At 31.9% G+C, this 6,185-nt stretch overlaps 1 pseudogene; it reads right to left on the bottom strand.

Moving 5' to 3' along the window:
* Window positions 1-319: 319 nt before the first annotated feature.
* On the bottom strand, window positions 320-1,036 carry LOC149552175 (uncharacterized; annotated as a pseudogene).
* Between the last annotated feature and the right edge of the window lie 5,149 nt (window positions 1,037-6,185).

Raw genomic sequence — 6,185 nt, forward strand, 5'->3', positions numbered from 1 at the left:
ATGTTTTAACTTCATGAAACATGCAGACATGCTAAATGGAGGGTGTTAGAAACATTAAACACCTCATGGGGCTCACAAGTGCAACTGGGTACATAGGCATCAAAAAGCTTTTATAGGGCTCAAATTCTTCAATAGTGCTCAAAATTTGGACTACAATTTTGAGCGTGAACAATATCCATTCAACACAACATATCATTCTATTAAAATTGGATACACATAGTTTGTATTCACCATTAATATTATGGAAGCATATTTGATCCTTCGCTACATATTTCATTACATGTATTTCAGTTTATTTGTCCAAACCCTAAATTTTTCCTTACATGTATCCCAATTCATTTATCCAATCTATCTATTGTGGGCCATTATAAATTTTTGATATTCCTTCCTCATAATCTTCAAGTCTGAAATCAGATGGGTCAGAAAACATATTAGAATGTGTATTTGGCATCTCACTTAGATTCAATGGATTATATCCTCCAATGTTGATATTAATCCCCTAGAAAATCTCAGAGTTATGTGGGATTAATTGAAAGGCAGTGGGATCCGAATCATCGATAAAAAGCTTGCAAAGTAGTTTGGAGCCATAATCTTGAATACCATTATTCATGATACCTCTCACAGGTTTAGGTTTAATAATATCATGATTATCTTCTCCACTAGAACCACATGTTCTTGCTTTTCTACTCCCATTCTTTGCAATTTCATACTTCTTTATGAGATTGGTGTTCCAATAGTTCTTTATTTCATTATGAGTTCTCCTAGGAAGCCTCCCTATAATTAGAGACCACCTGTATATATGCATATATCAAACACAACCACTCTTATATATCACATACTAAAGAAGAAAGGAATTTAGGAAAATAAATTAACTTTCACTATTTAATACTTTTAATATAGTAATCAAATTTTAGTGTGTGATGTTTAAGAAATTCGATCAAACACAAACAAATTGATTAACATACATGTTTTAAAATACAAATAAATAAAAAATTCATAAGAATTCAAACCGGTTGCCAAGGAGCTGATGTAATACTATTATAGGATATTGTCATTTTGATGAGAACATAAAAAACATTCACACATTCCCTTCTCCTTAATCAAAAGTTACAACTCTCTCTCAATCTTTTTTGTGTAGCTTTCCATATAAATTTATAGAAAAAATTTAGCATAAAATCATCAACTTCTCTTTCAATCTTTTTGTGGCCTTGGGACACATTTGCTGCCTTAATGTGTATCCCAATCTAATTGGCTAAAATGTATGGCAGTTCATGGATTTTATGCTATTTTTTTTTTGATCGAGTATTCAGAGAAGTTTCAACGTGTTGGTGGAACAAGCCTTGGTGGAAGGTGGTTTTCTCTTTATAATTGAATTCTAAATGAACAACATCTAAATTTGTCTTGACTAGAAATACATTTAGCATTCCTATGTGTGGAGATGGTGTCATGTTAGTTGTTTATTTTAAAAAAATGCTAGGTACTATGGAAATAAACCTTCATTGAGTTTAATGTGATTTCAATAAAAAAGATAGATTAAAAGCTTGAGGGACTTAAAGAATAGTGACTTTACATGATTAGTTTTTATAATTGGTGCACAATTATTCTTCGCATATGCACAACTTTGATCAACATCTTGTACTCCAAATCTGCATGGAGCTATAATCAAACATTTAGAATTCTATCGAAGTGATTCCAAATAATGCCATTCAATTGATTCTAGAAGTCTAATACCTAGGGTTCAACCCTAGCCTTGGGAAAGTCCCTAAGTCTAAGAAATGTTTCTGCATCCCTTAGTCATGTTTAGTTTTAGAAAAAGTCTTCAAGTCTTGGAAATGGCCATCTCTTGTAGAGGGATGTTGCTGAGACTGGGCTGCTTAGGAGAAATGTAACTCCACAAAACCATGACATTTGCCACCTACACTGGGGATGTTTCTAGTTTACTTCCTATATGGCACATTCCATTACATGCTCGTTTGGGGCACTCATAGAGATGTTATATTATAGATTTTTCCTTGCAAATTTGATTCACCTCAATTTGTACATCAACACCACCACCCCCAGTGCTCCATAGCATCCCAAAACAGCCCCCAAATTTAGGTCCCAGGCCTCCTGGTTCCCACATCCCCCCATTAAGAAACTCCATGAAACTATGTTAATTTTTTAATGAAATCACTATTCTTTATATAAATGATTTAATTTTTTTGTTTTTTTTTGGAATTAAAATCATTGTATTATACTGAATATCTAAACAACACCATTTATATAAAATTTGGACCATTAGATAATGTTATGTGATCCTGGCATAGGCTATATGCTTATAGCAGTGTGGAAGAGAATTGGGAGGCAATAAAAGGAGAAAGAGGCTATTAGAAAGAGAGTGAAACTAGAAACTGAAGTGTAGAATAAATGGTCAATCCTTTTCAAATAGTCAAAAACATCAGGAGGTTGGAATAATTTCCAAGTTTTTTCTCTGAACTTTCTTGTTCTAACATGACTGTGCACCTCCAGGGTTGATAGTTTTATTTTTTTGAGTTTTTGCAATGATAAGTTTCTTGGGTTGAGTGCCTAAAATGAATTATATTGTCAATGCTTAGATGGTACATAAAGTTTCTTTTTGCTGTCATTATTTCCATAATATATTAAGGAGATGCTATTGTGTTTGGAGGTTGTAGGATTGGCTGCCCTTCATTGGGTACCCAATCCTCATTTGTGCCAACATGTGTCCCTCCTATCCAAAGTTAGACAAGATTACCATTATGTTTCCTTCACTTGGTAGAAATTATCTATTGGATGAATGACATAGTGTTTTTTAAAGTAAGTCAATTAAGGATGAAAATATAACTAAGGTCATTTTTCATGCATATGAAGGCTATAATAAATTTCTATTTATGTATTTTGTTTTCTATACAACACATTTGTATATCTTATATTTGTTACATTGGTGAGGTTTTACTCCATATCTGTTCTCTCAGCTATTTTTTATTATTTTTCCTTTTGTTGTTGTCAAAAGCTCAATAAATTCTTGAATGGTTTTGTAATTCAAAGTTGTGTGGTTTCGTAGTTGACCAGGATTTTTATGTTGTTCTATAGAGCTGGGTTTCAAAAAATTTCATCAGCGGATGGTAAGAAGGCATTTTTTCCATTTATTGCATTGCACTTTGAAACCTTTTGATCTATAGACCATTTTATTTGTTTCAAATTTCAATTCTAATAAGAATTGGGGCTTTGTTAATCTATGTTGAAATGTGTAGTAGATGATTATGTGGGATTGAAATGTTGAACACAATTTTGTAGTGTGGTTCTGTTTCTAGTTGCAATAAATTTCTATATTACTTGGTGGTTTATTCAGTTTTTTGATGGTTTCTTTAAACCAATATATGTGAGGTTGGGACTAAACATATTTGGTATGCTTCTCAAATTCCTTTTCCCTAATTTTAGTTTTCAAGCTTGGACTTAATGAACAAATTTCTTGCAAGTAATGTTGTATTCATTTTTATATGTTATGTGCTTTGTGCTTGCAATATAAATGTGTGTGGGTAGATACCGTTTCATCAATATACATATATGTTAACATCTATTTATAAGTTTTGTTCAGCTAGATGAGCTATTGCTTGCAGTGAACTCCTTGATGCACTTCTCATCTACACACTATAGGAGCTAAAGATTAGCCCAACACTTTATGATCACCTACAAGAACACAAGAAATGCTCCACAAGAGTATGCAAGAAATGATCTTGCTTGGTATCATGATCTATTTTAATATAGTGTTCAATAGAATGTGTCTATTTTGATTTCTATTTATTTGGTGTTTATTTTTTGTGATTTGGGTTTCATCATGACAACATTGATGAGTGTATCTTGATTAGTCTCTAGGTTTGTGGTAAACATGTGTGAAAACCATGAGAGGTGCCTTTCATTAGCTACGCGAGTTGGGCTTATTGTAGTTGAAAGTGTGAAAGTTTTTGCATGTTCACACTGAAGAAGGATGTTGGGAAATAGTCCTCACATTTATATTAGGTTTTTAAGTACGGTTTAAATTACAAATATTACATGTACAATTTAGGATAATATAAAATTCTTTTGTTTTACAAGTGTGTTTTTTAATTTTGAAATCTGATTATCATCCATAAAAACTTAGATTATTCACCTCCTTCTCCACTCACACTATTTTTCTTACTCATTTTAAGCCCAACTTCATCTTCTAACACCTTGGCATGCCTCTATTAATTGGTGGTGGATGAGCATAGAGTTTGACCCATTTGCCGCCTTTAAGCCTATGCAAGTGTATGAGAAAAATTGCATTGATTATTTTGATGGGAAACATCATGTTCTCAAGTAATATTAAAATGTGACACATGTAAGTATTTGCAAATTTGTTAGGAAATTCTGTCAGTATCAACATATATATTAATTCCACAAGTTTAGATGTATTTTTTTCAAATTTTGATGGGTATCTATCACAACTCCACTGAATGTATATAAAAATAGGCTCTCTAAATTCCATAACAATGTAGTTTGTGTTAAGACTTTTTCTTCGAATCATCATCCTATGTATGAGGAATGTCTACACCTATTTAAAAAATAAATTAGAAATATATTTCATCATACACAATGAAGAAAATCCTTAGACCTAACCTACACTTCAACAAGATCCATCAAATAACACAAAATATGGAACTTTCTCTTTTTCTGTAATAGACAAGACTCCAATTGTTCTTTGATTAAAATGATATCCCTATTTGAGTGCATAAGCACTTCTTTGTTAGGCCTTGAGGCTAGGGACTCAGATTTGGATGATTAACTACTAGAGATTACTTTATTAATGTGGAGTTTGAGGATAATCAATGGTTCTTCCTTCCAGTAGCTGCCTTGACTTCTATGATGTTTGAACCTCTTTATTTGTGTTGGCCAAGTTATTGAGAGGAGAAATAAGATCTCTCCTTGCTGTGCTTGGTTCATTTTGGTCCTTCTATAGGTGTGTTGTGGTCTTGTCCATCAACCAATAACTGGACAACACAAAATGTTTCCATATTTCATATTCCCTTTAATAGAGTTGACTCCTAATATGGCTCACTTTAGAAGAGTGAAAAAGTGGTGTCATGTTGCTAGTGGTTTTTCCCAAATTGGGTTTCCATGTTAAATCCTAGTGTCAAATTTTTTTTGATTTTTTTATGGTGTTTTACATTTCAAATGTTTACATTCAACAAGTTTTTTATATTAGGACAGTGAACTCATAGTTAATATTGTTATTCAAATTATAGTAGAGACTGAGTTACAACATAAGAAGAGCATAAATTTTTTTAAGTGTTTGATTGTTCAATTGGTACTGATGGACCTTGAGTAACTGATTCCCCCCCTCTCATTTATTCTAAATATTTTAAAAGTTCCTTGTTATGATTTGCATCTTGATTGATTAAATGATGTTTGTCTCTTCCTTTACCCATGTAGGAAATTTGAATTACCATTTTCTTTGACTCTAACCAACTGGAACACACCTTTGGTTTCTTTGTGTTGTACACAATTATCTGGAGATTACATTGAGCTTATACTTTCTAACTCTATTAATCTCTATCATCTAGCTGATTGAAGCTTGCAGAAAATATAAAAATCATTTTTTAAAGAAAATGGCTCCATCACAAAAGTTGTGCTACTCCCTTGTTGACATCTTGTCTTTTATGTTGTCTTTCATTTGAAAATGTATTCTCCACTATATTTTGAGCTAAATTTCTCCTTTTTAGTCTAATGCTCATTCTTGTACGTCATTTAAACTATTTCCACAACTCATTATGGCTCTGCATCCATAATTGTTTTTTTGCTTTTTATACCTTTAAGATAGTTGTAATTATCTCTTTCTTATTGACATTGTCTCTATACCCTTTCCTAGAGAGTGTTTATCATTTTGAAAATGATCCATTTACTACAACTCACTTCCTTCTATTTTGGTTGTGATTATTTAGGTAACTATATTGTTGTGATAAATTTGAAAGAGACTCTTATTTCCAATATAAAATTCGTCATTTTCTAGCATGTTGAACTTGAAATTTCTCTAAAATTTCTTGTATATTTTAAAAACTTGTTGAAATATCATTGATCATTGTTACCTATCCTACTATCCATATACTTTGAGCACTATTATGCATCTATTTCATTTTCTTAAAGTTTTCATAGATTCCTTGTATCCTCTT

Source organism: Cupressus sempervirens, chromosome 6, assembly GCF_028749045.1.
Source record: "Cupressus sempervirens isolate cs-2001-9-10 chromosome 6, ASM2874904v1, whole genome shotgun sequence".
Classification (NCBI taxonomy): domain Eukaryota; kingdom Viridiplantae; phylum Streptophyta; class Pinopsida; order Cupressales; family Cupressaceae; genus Cupressus; species Cupressus sempervirens.